The sequence below is a fragment of the Pongo abelii genome, chromosome 3 (assembly GCF_028885655.2).
Source record: "Pongo abelii isolate AG06213 chromosome 3, NHGRI_mPonAbe1-v2.0_pri, whole genome shotgun sequence".
Lineage (NCBI taxonomy): Eukaryota > Metazoa > Chordata > Mammalia > Primates > Hominidae > Pongo > Pongo abelii.
This window is the reverse complement of record NC_071988.2, coordinates 22,105,741-22,128,565: the sequence shown is the minus strand read 5'-3', so window position 1 is coordinate 22,128,565 and position 22,825 is coordinate 22,105,741. Positions and strand designations below refer to the sequence as shown.

Here is a 22,825-nt window from a genome sequence, read left to right as displayed (position 1 = left end):
GTGTTTTTTGACTATATGATAGGATATAAGTGTTCCAAGTTGCTTTTTGCAAGCAATTTACAAATAGCAAGATGAAGATATGGACACTTTTTTTTTTCCAATAAATCAAAAGTCAAATTGGATCTAATTGTCACTATATCTTCGAGTACTAGATGAGACATAAAATATCTGAATAAAGGCAAAGATATGCCATGTTCCTCAAAAAGAAGACATAATATTGTGAAGATACTCATTTCTTGAAAAAAAAAAATTAGCTGGGCATGGTGGTGCACACCTGTAGTTTCAGCCACTCAGGAGTCTGAGGTGGGAGAGTCGCTTAAGCCCAGGAGGCCGAGGTTGTAGTGAACCATGATCATGCCACTGCACTCCAGCTTGGGCGACAGAGCTAGACCTTGTCTCAAAAAACAAACACAGAAACAAAACAAAAACAACAACAACAACAAAAATGATATTCATTTCACCAACATTAATCTGGAATTCTGGTTAAATACCTATCAAAATCCCAACAAGATTTTTTCATAGAACTTGATAAGGTAATCTTAACTATTTCTATAAAAGAAAATATGCAAGACTTGCCAGGATAATTTTATAAAGGCAGAACAATGATGGCGACTTGTTTTACCAGGTAACAAAATATATTATACATTTACAGAAATTAAAATAATACGGTATCGGTGTGGGCCAATACCATACCTCAGTAGATTGAGGGAAAATTATAAATAGTCTAGAGAAATAAACTCATGTACATATGTGAATGTGCTATGTTAAACCTGATATACTTGAAATACAGTTCAACATTATTAAATAAATAAAGTTGAAATAATTTTAAAGAATCTGTCTTTAAATAAATAAAACCAAATAATTCGATAGAAAAATGAGCAAAATATTTGGATAAAAAATTTATAGAACAGGAAACATACATGATTAAAAAACAGAAAAAGCTGAATCTTAGAATAATTAGAATAACGTGACACAAAAATTAATTGTTAATATTCAATGTAGGTTAGAGTATTGAGAATAAAAATTCTCATTAGTATAGGATTCTTTTGGAGGGAAATTTGACAATATCTTATTTTACAAATATATAAAATTCATTACCTTTTAATCAGCAATTCACTTTCTAAGAGCTATTCTACAGAAATACTAGTATATTTCAAATGCTAATAACTGTTTTTAAATATTACAAAATCTATTATATACATTCACATGTATGCATGCTTGTATGTATATATGTGTACACCTACTTTCTTGGGCCTTATCTAAACCTGATTTATCATCTTCAGGGATGGCATCCAGAATTGTTATTTTAAAAACATTTTTACATATTATTTCTATACAGCTTTATTTGCAAATCACTGAAATTAAATCAAAGAACTCTTGTGCATCCTCACTTTCATTTATTCAGAAATATTTATTGAATGGTTATTACATGCTGGTCTCTGTTCAAGCCTCTGGAAATACGGCAGTGAACAAAATAACTTGTTGACCTAGCAGAGTCTCAATTTTACTGAGAGAGAGAGAAAATAATCAAATGAACTTTTTGAAAAATATTTCCAAAATTTTAATGTTAAAAGCTGCTGGGGTCGGGTGAGGCGGCTCACGCCTGTAATCCCAGCACTTTGAGAGGCTGAGGAGGGCGGATCACGAGATTAGGAGATCGAGACCATCCTGGCTAACACGGTGAAACCCCGTCTCTACTACAAATACAAAAGATTAGCTGGGTGTGGAAAAAAAAAAAAAAGCTGCTGGTTTCATGTAGAAAACTCAAATTTGGCTCCCATATGTGCTGCCCAGGCTTCAAGGGAAGAAAGTGATGCATGTTTGAGTCAGAGACACAGATATGATTAGCATCATGACCAACAGGATCCTTGGTCCAAAGCACATTGAAGATTCTTAACTGAAAGTAACTGGATCCAGGAGCAGTGGGGAAGGAAGCCATGGGAAACTAAATGGAACAGTAGAATTTGTCTCACTGAAAAAGGGGCCAGCAGCCCAAATGACCAAATCTGAAGGACTGTTGATTTCTTCTGTGGCTGATTAAGAGCTTGAGATAGAGGTAATGGCTCTAAGTAATGAGCGCAAACACCAGAGGTCAGTGGTGTTTTTGAGTACAGTGACTATGGATAGTTTATTAGGGAAAAAAACCTTTATCTAAATTCCTGTTAATAATGAAAAGTTTAGGTTTCATAGGTCTGAACTGATTCAATATGTCAAATAATTCTGAACTCAAACACATTCTACTTATTGGCTTCTCAGTGACCTGTTGAGCCTTACTCATGGCTGGTGTGTTTGAAAATACAACTTCCAGATAACCTAATGGGATAAAATGTCTTTTGCAAAGAGATCAATGTATACTGAATTTGATCCTGTTAAGAAAGCTTCAAAAGATGTACCAGTCCTCCATTATAAAATCCAAATATGGATGAGTTGCATTCAAATAAAGGTCTAATAACGAAGCTATGAATTTTAATTCACCCTTGAAATGGAATTTATTCTCACTAACATAAAGTGACAAGACATCCGTTAGAAGCTTCTATTTTGATCTTTTATTTACCTACTATCAATGTCAAATACCAATTTCCTATAAGTTTTCATTTCTAAAGGATAACAACATACTATCCTTATCTAATTATAATATTGAATAGAGTGCTTGATTATATTTTATAATCCCATTCATAAATTTTATATTTTTAGGAGTCAGCATTTATTATTTTCAGAACAATAGGTAAAACTAGGTAACAAGACCCTTAAGCTGATAGTGCTGAATAGTGACCAGTTGTCTCATGTATCATATGTATGCATCATTTTATAATATATACTTTATACATATATGCATATGAATGCATGCAAATATAGAATTCTTTTATATGTATGTATATGTAAAGATGTATATATTCATTCTAGCTCCTTTCACATATTTTATTTTTAAGGAAACACCATCCTATACATAATATATATATGCATACATACATACATATCACACAACATATAATATGCACATAGATAATAAACAGAATATAAATATATGCCCCAAAAAGGAAGCTATGTGCAAGGCATGCATATTCAGGGATAGGAGTGCCCTCAATCCTTTATTTTGCTAAAGAAGCAACTGAGATCCAAAGAAAATAAATGGCTTAAGGTCACAGCGAGGAAAAAATCAAAAACCCAAGCATCATCACTTCAGTCAGTGTTTCTCCCACTTAATATTTCGATTTCACATTCTGAGTGTTAGACATGGAGACATCTCTGCTGAGATTTGGATTCTTATCATAAGGCTCTGTTTTGGAAGCACCAATTGCCATTTTAATGCAACTTCCTAATCATGCAGACAGCCAGCCTCTCATAAATCATGTAAAGTACCTGAAAATATGATTTATGAGCTAAGTTATGGGAAATGGGGTCCTTTAATATTCTTAACCCTTCAGGATGTTGTTACCTATCACAGTCTCCTTGCCTGATTCAACTGAAGGTGGGGCTGAACACTTTCATCCCAAATGGCCCCTACTGCTACCCTCAACTAACACTGACCTTTTACCCATTCACCGGCATCCATAAAGAATTTGCAGCTTCTTTAAGTTAATCAACTGAGTATAAATTTGTAATTTAAACTCTTACTCTGCTTGTGGCTATTACAGAATATGTTCCTGAGGCACTGCCTTACATGGTAATTAAAGAACTGCATTTAATAGCATCTTACTATAGAATTAAAAGAGCAAGAGTATTACAGTTTGTTGCAGGAAATAGTCCACAAAAGACCCTAGAAAATCCAAGATGAAACTAATTTAAACCATATGCCTTGCTGAAAAGGAGTATGAAAAAAATGTCTGTAATATGCAGTAAATGAGGCCCATAACTCATTGGAACCTCCAATGAGTTATGTGTTAAATTCATATTTCACAACATGGTCATGCATTTTTTTAAAAAAAATCTTCCTGTCTATTAACCCTTTTCTTTGTGTGAGAGAGTATATAAGAACAACATGGCTTTGTTTGCATTTATATATTTACATATGCAAATAGAAATCAAATACCAATAGTTTGTTTTTTTTTTAACCCCCTCCCTTATGGCTCAATATATTATCGCTTCACCAAACCAACAAATTAAAAACAATTTCCAATGTCTTCCACAAATACCTAGTGGCTAAATGTTATTAATGTATTTGTCTGAAAGGCGCAAATTCAAACATTGCTCAGTTAGGGAAGAAGAATCTACAGTGCTGATTGCTTGCAATCCGTTTCAGCAATCTATATTTTCTTCACGGAGGTGAAAGTTTATCTCACCATGGAACAACAGTTATAATTTTGCTTCTCCCATTCATCAACTCTGATATTTCGGAGCCTCAAATCATCACTTTCTGGAGCTACAGAGTAAGCAAGCTGTTGTCTATTTTCTTTTTAGCACAATCCTTTAAAAAAATGTTTGCCTGCACATTATGGGTTTATCTTCTGTCTGTGAGAGACCCTAATAAATCACGCTTGCTTTCAGCTATTATAGATTATTAGGCTTTTATAATCATGAAATAAACCCAATAGACTATTATTACTATTTTTAGGAGATTGAAAATTACTAGGTATTTTCTTCTTTGTATGAGTACGTGGTTCCCTCATTTTTCAGGAGGGTAGTGTTACATTTAAACTCTGTCAGCATATTGCTTGTACAACAACAATGCTCCCAAGAAATTGAGGTCTGAGGGGTGGGAGTGGGAGTGAGCACAGTGAACAGGGAGTTCCAGAATTACAAGGGTTTAGTCAGCCTCTGCCATCCTCAAGTTAAAAGCCTGAAGTTTATTTCACAATATGAACCTCTCCAAGTGTTCTCTTTTGCCCTTTCTCTTTTCACATACAATAATTGCTGATAATCTTTTGTGGAACAATGCTTTGAAATTATTTCAGTTTTAAGAGAGTACATGAAGTCCATCAAACAGAATGAAGCCCCTAAAGGAGATTTATGTGAATTCTTTCTCAACACAATTACTGCAATTAGATACACATATACCTTTGTGTCCTTAATATTGTAATTTTCATGGGGCAATGATTTGAAGGAGTTTCTTGCTAGAAATAGATCTAAAACGCAGGGTTTTGATGACATTCTCAGCTAAACTAATTGTGTGAGCTGGGAACAAGGTAATGAGGACAGATGTCAAGGTCAATATAATTACTCATTTCTGAATCTGGGTTAATATTTCCAAAGACCGTCACATATAAGTTACAACTTATAACCGCCACTAATAGAAAATTCAGCTTTGGTTTTTCTGGTATGGATGCAATGTTGTTTTCTCTCCCTTGTCTCCAATGGTGTCCCAAAGTGAACTTTATTTGTCAAAGGAACAAAACCAAATCTACTTTCTTGTTGACTCTTCATCATATCGAAAGATGCAGATGTGAACAACAAAAGAAACACTTGGCATGATCACTGCAAATGTGTGCATTCCAAAATACAGCTCATAAAAATCATATTTATCCCTTTGAGAGGAGACAGGCATAAAAGGGGACAAATACAAGGAGGAATTGTGGTGTTGGGTTATTTACATTTCTGATAGTCCTGAAATTATTAGATAGCTATTTTCTTGGATCTTTTTTCCCTATCAGCCACAGACTGTCTGTACATCTTGTGTCATAATTGCTATGAAAGGACCTTATTCCAAATGACATTTATTTCCAGGTTTTTATGCCTAAGCTCCTGGATGATCCTCATGTTTCAAAGTGATATAAGGGTATTCATAAACAGCGTTTTAGAACTCTATTCACTTATCTTGGCTAGGATAAATCAACACAGGTAGAGAGGTGCTGATTAAAAGCCATGCTTCAATGGAAAGTTATTTCAAAGCCAAAATTAATAGAAACCACTCAACTAAACAGATTTGGGGACTTAGGAACAAAACTGGCATGTAATAATACAAGAAAAAGACAACGGACTCAATCTCTTTCTCTCTGTCTCTCATTACTGTTCAGTACTATTAATAATACAACATTTACCTTTATATTCATGTCACTGATTGATAGCCTCTTTTTAATTCTATTTTTTCCAAGATGTGCTTGTTGAACAAAATTCTCATCACAATACTTTATTATTCCATAGAGAGCATAGATGGCAAGCTCTCTGAGTTATAATCATCCAACAGGTTTCTGGAATTAATTGGGTAATTCAGAAAGTCATCTCCTGCCTTAGGCTTGACTTACTCTTCCCTCCCTACAATATTCCACAGCCAACCTGCCTCTGTCTGTCCTAACTTTTGCCACCTCGACACCGAGTCTTGTCTCATGCCAATTGCTGCATTTCACTTTGAAATCCTTCCTTTCAAAAACCAAACATTTAAAGAATCATGATTTCAAAACACTTCTAAACTTCAACCAAAATAAGAGAAAAGGAAATCTTCTCATTTTCCCCTCCCCTTCTACTGACAGCTTGTCTTTCTCTATTTTTCATCCAAATGAGCAGAGCCCTGTAAATCTTGTCCAGAAGACATGGACTGAAAGAATTAATCAAACTGTTGTTTATGAGCTGCTCAGAGCAGATTAAATGTTGTGTTGACAACACAATTTGCAAATTATCTATCAACATCAACAGACATACAGCAATGAGCCAAGCCAATTGGATACCTTTGGACACAAGAGGACCATGTATTTCCTAGTCTTGATTCCAAAACTGAGTCCTTTTGAAGGAGTTTTATCCAACATTATTTTCAGTTTCATTGCTGCAGATGAGTTGCTTTACAATTTATTTTGGATAAAATGATAGTTTGATTTCTGCCACATGCAAGTTAAGTTTCCTGCCTATCTCACTCCAGACATCCCATAGTCCAATTCACCGCCAGATATTCATCAGATAACTGCCTCTTAAAAATGTCTATGGCAACCAACCGACAAAATCATCACAACCTCCTGGTATTCACAGCCTTCATTCTTTTGTTTGTAGTTTGCTCCCACACAACAAGTTCAATCTCTGTGACCAGTGGAACAGGAGAGAGGTGGTGGTGTGTCATTTCTCAGATTTGTTACATCTGTAACCTGTTCCTGTATGTGTCTGGGCAAAATTTCATTGTATTAAAATACCACAACTTGTTTATATATTTACCTATTAATGAATATTACCTTCCAGTTTTGACAACTATGAATAAAATTACTGTGAACATTGGTGTACAAGTCTTTTTGTGGGCCTATGCTTTCAAAAATAAACACCTAAGGGTGAAATTGGTAGGTCACAAGGTAATGTTTGCTTTCTATTATAAAAACTGAATAATTATTTCTCAATAATATCTTACAATCTAATCAACAAAGAATGAGAATTCCATTTGCTTCACATTCTTGCCAATACTTGATATTCATGTTCATTTGAATTTTAGCCACACTACTAAGTGAAATGTTCTCTTATAATGGTTTAATTTGTGTTTTATGATGCCTGGTAATACTGGGCAACTTTTCATGACTTACTGGCTATTTGGATACCTTTGTATACAAAGGTGTTTAAAGAGTTTATATAAAAAGCTTATTCAAGTCCTTTTACTCATTTTTAATTAATTTGCTAGCTTCTTATTAATAAGTTGTAAAAGGCTTTCATATATCCTGGATAGAAGTTTTTGTCAGAATTATTCATTTTAATTATTCTCCCAGTCTGTAGCTTAATTTTTATTCTTAATACTGTATTTTTAAAAACAAGTTTTACTTTAGATTAAGCTTCATGCAACATGCTTTATAGTGAGTGCTTTTTATTTACTATCCACGAAATCTTTGCCTTTCCCAAGGTTATGAACATTCTCTTCTATATTTTCTTCTAGAAGTATTAGCGTTTGACTTCTTGAAATAAATTGCAGAATCAACCTAACAATGCCTATTTTTAAAAAATTTTTCTGGGATTTTGATGGGGATTGCATTCAAACTAGAGTTCAATTTGGGAAGAACTGACATCTTAAAAATACAGAATCTTCCAATTCATTAATATGATGTCCCTCTCCATTTTCTAATTTCTTTGTCAGTTTCAATATTGTCATCTTTCAAGCCTTTTGTTACATTCATTTCTAGGTATTTTCATGCTGTTGCTATTGTTGTTATGTCATTATTTTATTTTTTAAATATAATAGACATTTAATTGATTTTGTTATAAATTTTGTATCCTAAACCTTGCTAAATTCATTTGTCAAGTCCAGAAAATTTTTTATAGATTGCTTAAGATTCCCTAATATTTTCTTTTGCTTACATAGTCTGTAAATGAAGGCAATTTTACATTTCTCCTTCCAAACTGGTACACGTATGTCACTTTAGCTTTTTCTTGTCATACTGGCAAGGACTTCCAGCATTATATTTAACGGAACAGACATTCTTGTCTTGTTCTCATTTGTAGAGAGAAATTTTTTTTGTGTTGTACCATTATGCATGACAGCAGTTTTAGAATTTTGAAGTGCTTCTTATTAACTCAGAAAATTTTCTTCTATCCTTAGTTGACTGATATATTTAAACTTGAATAGGTGTTGAATTTTATTAACTATTATTTTTGCATCGTTATAATTACACATTTATATATCTGTATTTATATAACATAAACATCTGATATAATTATATTTTTTTCTTTTTTATCTGTTATGGGGGATTGCATTGATTGATATTCTTTTTAATGCTTAAACCAAACTTGCCTCCGCTTGGTCATGATATATTATCCTTTTTTAAAAGATTGCTATTTTCAATTTGATAATATTTTGTTGAGAATATTTGTGCCTATGTTCATGAGTGATATTAATATGTACTTTTCTTTTTTAGTAATATATTGTCAAATTGGGATATCACGCTTATGCTCACCTTATAAAATTTGTTGAAAAGCATTCTACTTATCTCTGTTTTCTGAAAGTTTTGTTATTATTGTTCCATAAAATTGGTATTATTTATTCTATAAACAGTTTATACTATTTACCAGTAAAATTACTTGGACCCTAAATTTTCCTTGGGTTTATATTTCTTATTATAGATTCAAATTTTATATATCTTATTACATATATAATATATCTTATTATACATTCAGATATACAATTACTCAGATTTTTTAGTTCATCTTATATCAGTTAAGGTAAAATGTATTTTTTAAGGTATGTGACCATTTCAACCAAGTTATTGAATTTATCAGCATAAAATTCTTCATATTATTTATTTCCCATATTCCTTTTAATGTCTGTATGATGCGTAATAATATCTCGTTTTTCATTTATAACATTGATGACTTGTATTTTATTCCTTTTTGTCTTGATAATTCCAGTCAGGTATTTCTCAATTTTAGGAACCTTTTCAAAGAACTAATGCTTGGCTATTAATCTTCTCTATTGTTTGCCTGTTCTAATTCATTGATTTTTTTAATTTGCTTATTGTGTTGAATTTATTGTTGTTTCTAACTTTTCAAAGTAGAAAATTAGATCATTAACTTAAAATTTTCTTCATTCAACTACACATTTAATACTTAAAGTTCTACTCTAAGCTCTGCTTAGAGCATTCCCTCAAGTTTTGATTTGTTTTATTATCATTCAGTTTAAAATATGTTCTGATTTATCTTCTGATTTCTTCTGCTCTCCATGAGATATTTAGAAGTTTGCTATTTAATTTTCAGATATTTCAAGATTTTTTGATATATTCTTTTTACTGGTATTGAATTTAATTTTACTGTTGTCTAACATCAAATATCATAAGATTTCAATTGTTTGAAATGTATTGAGAAGCAGTTTGTGGCTCATTGTGTGGTACATTTTTATGAACATTATATATCAATATGAAAAGAATGTTTATTCTGCAGTTGTGTGTATAGTGCTCGGTAAATGTCAATTAACTTGGTGAACAGTGTTGCTCAAATTTTCTATATTCTTCCAAAACTTTTTCTACTTGTTTCATCATCATGAGAGAGTGTTGTTTACATTTCCAACTATTATTATGTATTTCTTATTTTTCCATTTGCTTCTGTCAATTTTTGCTTCATTAATTTTAAAGTTCTATTATTTGGTGTATACATCTTTAGTATTATGTCTTCCTGATGTACATCTGCCCCTTTCATTAATGTAAAATGTTCCTCTTTATCTCTATTAATATTTATAGTCCTTAAGCCTTTATTGTCTGATGTTAATATACCCAGCATAGCTTTCTTTTGATTTGTGTTCCCAGAGTATATTTTTTCTGTCTTTTGATTTTTAATCTATGTACATCTTTGTATTTAAAGTACATTTCCGACAGATAAACTCTGGCTGAGACTTATTTTTTATCCCCTCTGATAAACTTTGCTTTTAATTAGAATATTTAAATAATTTGATTTAGTGTATTCATAAATACGGTTAGGTTTAAGTCTATACATTCATGCTATTATTTTTCTGTTTCTCTCACCTGACCTTTGATTCTATTTTCTTCCTGTGTGCCTTCTTTTGAATTATTTGGTTATGTTTCATGACCTCTTTGGCTTATTAGCTACAATTATTTTATTTTTAGTTAATGTATTTATAGTATCCATTCTTTACATATCAAAATGTATTTAGAGTTAATATTTTCTCACTTCACACCTCACACTTCCCACATACTTCACACCCTTCATTACATCACTAATTACTACTAATAACTAATAAACTTCCCATTTTGCATTTTACACTTCACAGTTTCTACTTCACAAATGTAACCCTTGCTTCCTTGTACCATTGCTGTCATTTATTTACCTTGATGTGCATTTTAACTCTGCCTTTAATATTATTTTTACATTAACTTATGACAAGAAAAATAATATTTTCTTTTATATTTTCCCATTTTGGTTCTCTTTCCTACCTCTAGAGGTAATTTTTACATTTGATATTATTTTCTTCTCCCTGAAGAATATTCTCTAGCATTTCTTGTAGTGTTAGTCTGCTGGTGATACACAGTCTCAGGTTTTTATTAATCTGAAAATGTCTTTATTTTATCCTTATTTTTAAAGTGTATTTTTGCCAATTCAAGTATACATTAAGAGTCTATTTTTGTTTTTGCATTTTTTAACATTTTAAATATGTCATTCATGGTCTTCTAGAGTCTGTTGTTTCCTGTGAAAAGCTAATAATTATTTTTATAATTGTTCCCTGTGTGTTATACATCTTTGATCTCTAGCTGATTTCAAAACTTTTTCTTTCTGTTTGGATTTTAGTAAATCTGATGTGCCTCAGTGAGGTCTTTCATCATATTTAGAAAACTGTAATGCTTGTGACTCCAATTAATATTGTCCATCAGATCCTTGTACATCTTTCAACGTTCTTTAAATTTTCCCCTTTCTTTTCCAAATTAAACAACTTCTATTTAATTGTCTCCAAATTTATTGACTGTGTATTCTTCCATATCCTATTTGCTATCAACCCATCCAGTTAATTTTTCACTTCAGTTAATGTATTTTTTTGTTCCAGAATTTTGGTTTTGTTTTTTGCGTAGTTTCAATTCTCTGCTAAGATTGCCTATATATTTATGCATTTAGGCATATTTTCTATTACTTATTTGAACATATTTCATTAATTCTTTGAAAATATATTAGTTGCTTTACAGTATTTGTCTGCTAACTCCAATATCAAGACATCTTGAATTTGATTTTTTTTTTTTTTTTTTTTTGAGATGGAGTCTCACTCTGTAGCCCAGGCTGGAGTGCAGTGGCACCATTTCGGCTCACTGCAATCTCTGCCTCCTGGGTCCTGGTTCAAATAATTCTCCTGCTTCAGTCTCCCGAGGAGCTGGGATTAGAGACACGCGCCACCATGCCCAGTTAATTTTTGTATTTTTAGTAGAGACGGGGTTTTACCATGTTGGCCAGGATGGTCTTGAACTCCTGACCTCATGATCCGCCCACCTTAGCCTCCCAAAGCACTGGGATTACAGGCGTGAGCCACTGTGCCCGGCCTGGACATCTTGAATTTGATTTCTAATGTCTTGTTTGTTTTTCTTTACTTAAAGCTGAGCTGCATTTTTCTGTTTCTTTGCATGTCTAGCTATTTTTATTGCATACTAGACATTGTCAGTAATGCTGTAGAGATTCTGGTTTCTATTACTTTCCTCTGAAGGGTATTTATTTTTGTTTTGTTTTTGTTTTAATAAGCATTTCAATTAGAGGCTGAAATTGTATAGGCTTTCCCCCCCCTGTAAACTGTGTAGGCTTGATTTTGTGTGTTTTTAGATGGATCTGTAAAAAACTAAAGACATTTATTTAGTCCTTCTAAATTAGATCCTACCTCCAAACTATCAATTCTAAAGTTGTCATCAGAACTTGATTTGGGGTTGTTTAAGGCTGCTACAGAGTAGAACTAACTCTAATGTGTGGACTTTATTTTTGAGGGGAAGTCTCTCCTAAGGGGCCTTACTTTGGTATCTCAGTTATATTCAAAAGTGTTAATGAGATTTTTCTACTCTACATAGGCCAGAACTCTAATATTCCTTAGCACTATTCAAACTTTGATATCTCTGTTTTGCTATAAAATCCATAGCAGCTGCTCCCTGGTAGACCTGGGTAGTTTTCTTCTGTGTATGTGCAAATGAGCCTCAATCAGGAACTCATGAGGAGCCCTTGCCTTCACAGATTTGTATTTATCATAAACAGCCTCTTTGCCCCAATGTCTTTTCTTTCAGACTTCAACTGCTTCAGGGAGGGTTCCTATACTTAGATCTTAGCTTCTTTAGCTCAGCAGAAACTGTTCTTCTTTTCTTGGATTCTCCCTCCTCATACCATTGTTGGGGATTTGTTTCCGGCAAATAACCACAGAAATCATGCAGTTCCCTTTATACATTTTTACTTTTCAGGGATCATTGTCTTGTGCTGCCTATTGTGCAAAGCCTCAAACCCAGTAATTTATATGTTTTGTTCAGTTTTATTATTGTTTGTGGTTGATTATGGTGTAATGATGTAGTCTAGTACTTCATTATATTTTTAGTCTGGCTTTTAAATAAATAAATTCCAATGTAGATTATTCATGCTTGTGAATAAGGCTGTGAACCTCCTTTATACCACAAACCAGGCTAAACTTGGGAGTCAATGTAATGATTCTACCTACTTAGTATGATTCGAATTAGCCCAAATGCTTATCTCTAAATAATCTTTTACCCAACTGTGATGAATGAAACTTCTTGATATTTTCCCCCTTGGTTCAAAATTCTTATTATACTAATTTATTTAAATGTTAAAGTTAGCATAGGGACAAACTCTGAAATAGACATTAGTTAAAATTTAATTTGGCATATATTTTTGAGAATCTCCAAGTGAGTGTTACAGTAGTATAGTTGCAGAAAAGAGAGAAGACTACTTAGCGTCTCAAAAGCTCAGTAAAGTATGCTACAGCAATTTGTGAATTGTCAAATTCTACCCTAAAAGTGTTTGTTTCATATACGGCACTGTTTAAAGTATGCTTTACATTTGAGAGGAAGGGATGGAGAAAAGACAAAGTATTTCTCTGGCTTTTACCTATTATCAAAAATTAATTTATCAATATAGTTATTAGCCTAGAAAATCTGATTCTGAGGGAATAAAAGTCAAGCCTGTATCACTGAAGTGTGAAGAAAAGGGCTTTGTGGCATCAAAAATAACAGCAATGTTGAGAAGTGTCACGTAACAGAAACAGAAATACCTTAAATTTAGGCGCTTGTAGGAGCAATGAGGATGAATTACCTGCAAGTAGTCCTGATTTTCGATAGCTCACTCTGGCTAATTATTCATTTTTACCCTTACCTAATAAGCAACTAATAGATTGTACCAATATATAAGCTGTCATCAAGTGCCAAGCAGAATGCTAAGCACTTTGTATGGATTACTGTACATGGTTGGTACTATTTTTACTCATTATACAAAAGAAGAAATGAAAGCTTAGGGAGCAGTGGATAAATCTTAGGGTGGCCCTTACATTCCTTCCCTGCTTCCTGGTGCCTGTATCTTGTATAATCCCCTCCTTTTCATTGTGATCGAGACCTGTGACTTGTTTTTAACCAACAGAACACGTCAAACGTAATGAATCATTCCCATGATTACAATTTATTACATAATGCTCCATCTTGCTAACATACTCAATTTCTCTACTGGTGGCTTTGTAGATGCAAGTTGCCATAAATACTACAGGCATGAGAAAATTAATTTTGCCAACAACCTGAGGGAGCTTGGAAATGGAGTGTTTCCCAGCTGAGCCTCTCATGAGAACCCAAACTTGATTTAAACGTGAGTTGCAGCTTTCTGAGGCACTAGGCGGAGGACCCAGTAAAAATGCCCCAACTCTTTGACCCAGAGAAACTGCAAGATAATAAATGTATGTTTTCTTAAGCCACTAAATTTGTTTATTTGTTATGTGACAATAGATAACCAACACAAGAGGTAAGGTAAGTTGCTCAAGGTCACACAGGTAAGAAGTGGCAACATCAGTAACCAAATCAGACCTATTTGAATTCAAAGTGCTTGCTCTTTACTAATATTTTATACTACATTCCACTCCTCTGCTCTGCAGTACCCAATTTCCCATGAGTAAAATACTGGTGATGCCAAGAAGGTTTCCAATGCGATTCTAAGTTTCACGAAACTTTGAATTTTGATGTGAAATCTCCTTGTATTTTATGGGAGATAGGGGCAAAATCTCCACATATGAATAACAATAGCTGATGCTTAATTAGCATACTATGTATGAGGAACTTTGCTCTTGGAGATTTATGTCCATACTATGGTTTGGATCTGTGTCCCTACCCAAATCTCTTGCTGAACTGTCATTCTCAATGCTGAAGGCAGGGCCTAGTGAGAGGTGATTGGATCATAGAGGCAGTTTCTAATGGTTTAGAACATCCCCCTAGTGCTGTTCTAGTAATAGAATTCTCATGAGATCTTTACTTTTGTTTAAAAGTATGTAGCACCTCTCCCCCTTTCTGTCTTCCTCCTGCTCCTGCCAAGTAAAACATACCTGCTTCCCCTTTGCTTTCTGCCATGACTGAAAGTTTCCTGAGGCCTCCCCAGAAGCTGAGCAGATGGCCAGCATCTTGCTTCCTGTACAGCCTGTGGTACCATGAGCCAATTAAACCTTTTCTCTTTATGAATTATTCAGTCTCAGGTATTTCTTTATAGAAATGCAAAAACAAACTAACACAGTCCATTATCTCATTTAACTTTTTGGCACTTCTATGAGGTAGACACTATAATCATTATCTGTTCTAGAGAAAACTCTGAGTTATGGAGGTTATCAAATTAGTCAAAAAGTCATACAGCTACTAAGGAGCAAAGTAAAGATTTGAACTCAGGTCTATTTTATTCTAACATATGGGATTTTCAATCAGAGAAATCTGCAAGCTGTTGACAGAGATTCTCATATGGCCTAGAAAATGAAAAGTGATGCAGGTTGAAATTGCAATTGTTAGTCTTTAATGTGATGTGTATGAAATTCTCTAAAGCAGATGGACATCATTTACTGACTACCTGAAGCATCAAACACTGGACTGGGTGCTAGAATAGTATTAATGTAGCCTCAAATTTCACCCATCTACTCTTTAATTATTTATTGACTTTCATCTGTGTTCCAGGCACACAATAGATACTGGGAAGAGAAAAAGAAAAGGTATAGTACAGGACTTTAAGAAGCTTATAGTCTATTGGTAGAGAACGACAAGTGAATTAATTAATTACAATTATGGCCCAAATATTGAGTCTATTTTCAAACTTTCTTGTTCATTGGCAAGTAACCAGAATCACTGCTGCCCAAATATGCAAATCTCAAATAACTGAAACCTTATTTAAGTGGTGACTTACTTTGAAAGCGAGGTATTAGCATTGCAAATATATAAAGTTATATCTGAATTTTAATAAAGTGACTAAAAAGAACAATGTATCCTTTAGGAGATATTTAGGAGAGACATCAAAATTTTGAAGAATTTGCTTTGTTTTTACAGAAAGAAGAGAAGGGCAGTATAAAATATCCTTATTTTGGTACAGCATATATATCTGGTTAGCTTAATCAGGGCTACCAATTTTAACAAATATGAATATCTGTCCCTGTAGAAGACACTGTAGTTCCTCCCAGTATTTTCTTTTTTTCATCCTTTCCCTATCTTGTAGCACCGTTGCTTTTTGGGTGGGTCTCAAATGACCTATGCATTCAGGATAGTTCCTTTGCCATGGCCATAAGGATGGTTCAGTCAGAAAACTACTGTTAAACTAATAACATGGATACAAAAGAAACTACCAGGAGTATTTGGCAGCCATTTCACTACCATGAAAGGAATCCATTTTAGGATGAGGGTGTAACAAGGAGACAAAACATGTAGTAGGTATTTCATGGCATTGTTGAGTACCTACATTAAGTCCACTTTATTTCTAATCTTTTGCATTGTGTAAATCAACAACTTCCCTCCTTGTTTAAGCCAATATAATTTGAATTTTCTCTTACAGACAACAAATATGGTTGAGAGTTATGAAACCTTAAGTCATCTATGTTAAAATAATCAGTTTTTCTGATATCTTTATCTGAATCATTTTTATGGTAATGGATGTCAGGTAAGAGTTAGCAAGTACAGATTGTTGACTTCTGAGTAGTGGAGACAACTCTATCAATCAGTAAGGTAGCCATCCTTTCAGGGAACCCCCAGTGGTCCTTACCTTCTGGTACCTGTGTCCTTATGTAGTCTCCTCTAACATGGAATCAGAACTGGTTATGACCAATCGCAGAAATGACAGCATGTGATTTCCAAGGCTAGGTCATAAAAGACATAAAAGTTCAACTTCAGTCTCTTGGGATTCTTTACCTTCACCATGAAGATTTAAACATCCCTATGGACTGCCTTACATGAAGAACTGAGTCCGGCCACTAACCCAGTATTAACTTGTCAGTAATATAATTAACCTACCTTGGAAGCAAATTCTAGTCCCAGTCAAGCCTTTAGACTGAAACCCCCCCGCTACTTGTGACCGCAACCTTGTGAGAATCCTGAGTTAGAAACACCAGTGAAACCATTCCTGAATTCTGAACCACAGACATAATAAACAATTATAGTTGTTTTAAGCTACTAAGTTTTGAGGTAAGTTGCTACACATCAATAAATAACTAATACAATCATCAGGGATTTCATAAGCATGTAGTTCTTAGGAGGAGGAATATAAAAATAATAAATGCCATTTTCCCGGTTACAAAGACTTCATAATTTTATTGGAAAGATAATAATAACACAAATAAAGCAAACACATTTCCTTTAATATAGTTGTCACTCAAAATGTATCATTAATTAACTAAGAGATCAATACACTATATGCTATTAACAGAGGCTAAATTATCTGGTTCAAGAAATAGCTATGATTAATAACAGTTGATCAGCTGCCCACAATTTCCTATAACTGAAAATTGTGATATATATATATATATATACACACACACATGCATAGAATATAGAAGCAGATGAATATAAATATGTTTTAAATTATGTTTAAAAATTAAGAATTACATTTTATGGTCTTTAATTCTTACAGCAGAATTTCAAAATCTCCTATTGTTTGACTGCTAGAAGGCTCATTAGTAACCACTTTACATTTTGAGGTTATGGAAACTATCCTAGGAGTGATTTGTAAGATACCACACAGGATGAGAGCTGATAGAGTGATCAATCAATAACCAATAATTTTATATAATTATCATGTAAAACAAAAGGTGGTTTGATCAAGACTCTTCACAAATATCTAAATATTAGGAAACAAAAATACATTTTGTCCCCTCAGATGGAAAATGCAGGAAACAGTATGACCATAGAATTTTGCCAAAGATTTACATCAATTAAGAGGTTAAAAACATGGTATTTCTCTCACCTACAAAGCAGCTACATAGAGCATAATGAAATAGGAATTAAGGGCTTCTTTAATACAAAACAAAAAAATTGATAAATAAGTTTGCTGGGTTCTGCAGTAAAATTACTTTAATATGTGAAAAATAAACTTCCATAATATGGTCAGCAATTTGCTGGAGGGCCAGGAACATCTAATGTCAATGATTTCATTAAGCTATTAGATTCCCTTTGATTAAAATTAACAATTGGTGTTACACCACCTGACAATGGAAGCTTTTCATCAGAGCAGCTAGTTAAAATACCACAGTGTTGTCTTTCTTATCACTGCTTCCATATGAAACTCATAAGAATAGAGCTTCCTCAGTCCAACAGCTGGAAAACCCCACTTCTGAGATAAGAGAGGTTTGTGTTCATCATGACAAAAAGTGCAATATTATGAAGGAATTTGTAGAAATAATAGGATCTACATGGAAATGCTGAGGACAATTTAACAAATGTGTCCAGACACTGACTTATGTTTTAAGCTCCTCTTCAAAACTGGGCATTGCATTTATGGCTGCTATCTAACTTACGCTTGGCTTTCAGCTTTGGATAATCACATGTAGCTATTCTTTCTCTCGCTCGCTCTTTTTCTGACAACAGAAATGACATTTAACAATCAAAACTCTGAGAAAAGAATTGACTACAGTCAGGTTTTCCAAATCTAATAATGATTCTTTTCTTCCTCCCTCCCTCCCTCCCTTCCTCCCTCCCTTCCTCCCTTCCTCCTTTCCCTCCTTTCTTTCTTTTTCAAAAAGATTTAAGGTTTCTTTTTAGCAGAAATAGAAACAACAACTTACCAGACAGCAGACCTAGTTATAAGCAGTTGATTTATACTGACTCACTTGAGCTTCACAACAACACTGAGAAATAGTTTGTTATGATCATTCCCACTTTACAAATAAGGAGAATCAACAACAGGGAAGTTGAATGACCCACCCAAGGTCATATAGCTAATAAGCCTTACCATCTGTTTCCAGATTTTATGTACTTGATACATAATTTACTAAAATACATATTCCTAATTTTTTCAAAAATTTTTAATGTGGCAGCAATCAAGAAATCAAAACTCAGGACAGAAATGCCTGAGTCTTTTGGGATAAAGTGGTATTTTTGGTCTGTTGTTTCATTTTTTAAAAATGGCTTCAATATAAGCACCGCAACCAGTTAGTGCAAACATATACAGTATATCCTTGAAAACATATGTGCAAATCCAATACTTTTATACATTAAATGATGTTTTAAGTAAACTAAGAGAACTATTGTTAAATTTACTTTTCTAAATAAATTTTAGAAATTCAAATTCCTATAGCTGGGGCTCATTTAAATTATGTCACCTTGTAAATATTTGTTTTTACTCACATAAAGGAGAAAGGAAGAGAGCAAACAAAAATTATAGAAGGAATGTCAAATTGTGAGAATAATTTTTAATATTATTATTGAATCATATAACCTTTGAATAAATAATAATTATGATAAACTGCTGACTGTAGAGAACTTTGTGGCTTACAAAAATGCTCCCAAATTTGTATGTCATTTAGATGCTCAAAATAAACCTGTCATAAAGAAAGTCCAAGCATAATTATAAAACACATTGCATCTGGGTAATCGCTTGGCCATCAGCTCATAAAAGATCAGAAAAGCCTTTGCCCTGTTCACCCATTATCCCAGCTCTTAGCATAATTCCTGGAACATAGTAGGCACTCACTAAGTAGCTGCTAGACAAAGGAATTAATTGGTCAGTTAATGAGTTAATGAATAAAGGAGGGGCCCAGATTTTGATCTCTGACCAGAGTGCCAAAGAATGAAGCCCAGGTCTGCCACCTAAAAATGTTATAGATTTGGGCAAGTTTTTTTAAACATCTCTGAGTATTTATGAGAGTAACAATAGAGCCTACCTCACCCTGAAAAGATGCAGATGCAATATATATTTGATGAATGAATGAATAATATAACAATTGAGTGAATTAAAACTCAAAATAAGTCTTTGCTTCCATGTGAATGCTCCTTCTATGACCTTCTCTTAAAGGTTACCCAGGAGACCTTTAAGTCCTGTAAAACCCACCCTCAGGAAACTTACTTAAAGCCATGTAGGTCACAGGCTGACCTAGACACTAAGTCCAGTCCTGGGTGGATCTTGACCTGATCCAGGGCCTCATCTCATGGTCAAAATAACTTTCATTGATGATTTCTTTAGGCCTTCTCTGACACTAATCTTACATTGCTGGAGCCACTTAACCTGAATCACAAAGATTGGAATTAAATTTAAATACCTTAGTTTTGTGGTTTTAAACTGTGTTCTTAGGAAATTGCAAGTTGCCTGAAGGCAAGGACAACTTCAGTCTTATTCCACAGGGCTTTTCATACATTTCCTGGCACCTAGTGGGTGCTCTGTGAATATTTGTTGAATGAATGGATATTTCAAAGGAACCTAGATGTCCACAGAGCAGCTTCAGAGTTTCCAAAATATTTTATTAAACATTCATTTAAAATATTTAATTATTTTAAAGGCTTTAAATAAATAAATAAAATAGTGCACATGCTCAAATGCACCATATTTCAAAATTTCATATATTGGATACCATCAATACAATAAATCATACAGTTACATGAACAAGTGTAGGCACTGACTTGAACAAAGTATTTTCTCCTATTTTTGTGCATTGTTTTATTCACTCACATAGTTCAAGTATCAGTTAAGCACCTTTTCCGGTCCAGGCACCATCTAGGTACTTGACATATATCAGTGAACAAAACAGACACAGATTTTTTTCCTTCATGGAGCTTACATGTGAATGAAGAAACAGATAATAAACAAATTGTACAGTTTATCATAAGAGAATACAGTGCCAGAGACTGGGGCAGTGTTTGAAGGATGGATATAGGCTGCAATTTTGATTAGGGTGGTCAGGGAAGGCCTTATTGATAAGATGACATGAGACCAGAGACTTGAAACAAGAGAGGGAGTTAGCCAGGTGGATATCTGGGGAAAGATTATTGGATGCCTACATGGAGAAAAAAAATATAAGCTAACATATGCTTCACATGATCAACAAATATAAATTTTTGGATAAAGATCTAAATATAAAATGCAAAATAAATAATGTTTGTAGAAAATAATATAGGAGAATAACTTCATAACATTGAGTTGGGAGGTTTTTAATAAGATATAGAAGCTCTATTTGTAAAAGAAGTATTAATAAATTTAACTATATTTCGTTCACGAAAATTATCATTAAGAAAGTTAAAAGACAGCATGAGTTGGAAAAAGATATTTTCATCTATATAGCTGACATAGAACTAATATCCAGAATAACGTAAAAGAACCTCCACAAAACAGTAAGAAATAGTGACAACCAAAAAATAACAAGCAAGAGACTTGAACAGCTACTTCACAAAAGTGGTGTCCCAACAGCCAGTTGCCATTTGAAAAGGTGTTTATCCGGCCAGGCGAGGTGGCTCACGCCTGTAATCCCAGCACTTTGGGAGGCCGAGGCGGGTGGATCATGAGGTCAGGAAATCGAGACCATCCTGGCTAACACAGTGAAACCCCGTCTCTACTAAAAATAAAAAAAATTAGCCGGGCTCCTGTAGTCTCAGCAACTCGGGAGGCTGAGGCAGGAAAATGACGTGAACCCGGGAGGCGGAGCTTGCAGTGAGCCGAGATCGCGCCACTGCACACCAGCCTGGGTAACAGAGCCAGACTCCGTCTCAAAAAAAAAAAAAAAAAAAAAAAAAGTGTTTATCCTTGTCATAAAATAAATGTAAACTTAAAATGAATGGATTACTACCACAGGCCCACCAGAATGACAAAAAATTAAAAAGGTTAAAAATGCTAAGAATTTTTCAAGCATGTGGAACAACTGGAATTCTCAGGTACTGAGGGTGAGACTGTAAATTAATACATTTTGGAAAATAATGTGACATTATTACAGCTGAAGATATGTGTCCCTATAAGTCAGCAATTTTACGTCTCATATATGCCATTGAACTGTGTATACATAAAAATCAAGAGACATGTACAAGAACATTCATAATAGCATTTTTCAAAATAAAATATAAAAGCAAACCAAATCCCATCAATGACAGAATGGAAAAACAAACTGTAGTACATTTATACCATGCACAGCAATGAAAATGAACAAACTACTAGTACACATAACACAGGTAATCACGCAAACATTATGTGGAGTAAAAGAAACCAGATACAAAGAATGCACAGACACAAAGACTACATAATTCCATTTAAACGAAGTTCAGGAACACATAAAACTGAACTGCTTAGAGATGCTGTATTAGTCCCTTTTCATACAGCTATGAAGAAATACCCGGGACTGGGTTATGCATAAAAGAAAGGAGGTTTAATGGACTCACGTTTCCACATGGCTGGGGAAGCCTCACAATCATGGCGGAAGGTGAAGGAGGAGCAAAGACACGTTGCATGGCAGCAGGCAAGAGAGCATGTGCAGGGGAACTGCCTTTTATAACGAAATCCTGAGACTTATTCACTATCACGAGAACAGCATACGAACAACCCGCCCCCATGATTCAGTTACCTCCCACTGAGTCCCTCTCACAACACATGGGGGTTATGGGAGTTACAATTCAAGGTGAGACTTGGGTGGAGACACAGCCAAACCATATCAGATGCATAACTGGTATATAAGCTATATAATGAAGAAATAATATAAAAGATCAAGAGAATGATTACCTATTGGAAGAGATGAGGTAGGTAGTAATTTGGAAGAAGCCAATGTAGGGCTTTTGAGATGCTGGAAATATCCAATTTGTTGATTTTGGTGGTTTTCATATGAGTTTTTAATAATTTATTAAGCTATTAATATCAACTTTTATTTTAGGTAATTTTTTGCTTGTGTTATATTTCATAACGAAAAAACCAAAGTCATTAGAAAAAGACTAAGGTATCAAGCAATTAAAAAATTGAAGAAGAACTAGAGATTATGAGAATAGAAAATACTTCTGAGGAATTCTGTTTCAAAGGAGAGCTAAGAAATGAAGCAGTAGCTATTTGAGGAAGT

The 22,825-nt window shown here is 33.9% G+C and overlaps 1 long non-coding RNA gene across 1 annotated transcript in view; it reads right to left on the bottom strand.

Annotated features, from left to right (window-relative positions):
* The window catches only part of LOC129058925 (uncharacterized), a 43,228-nt gene extending 20,980 nt beyond the window's left edge, over positions 1 to 22,248 (bottom strand). The window contains exons 1-2 of the long non-coding RNA XR_008524375.2: positions 22,161 to 22,248; positions 16,573 to 16,666 (exon numbers count right to left, since the gene is read on the bottom strand). This is a non-coding gene — a long non-coding RNA (uncharacterized LOC129058925). The remainder of the gene's footprint in view (positions 1 to 16,572; positions 16,667 to 22,160) is intronic.
* Between the last annotated feature and the right edge of the window lie 577 nt (positions 22,249 to 22,825).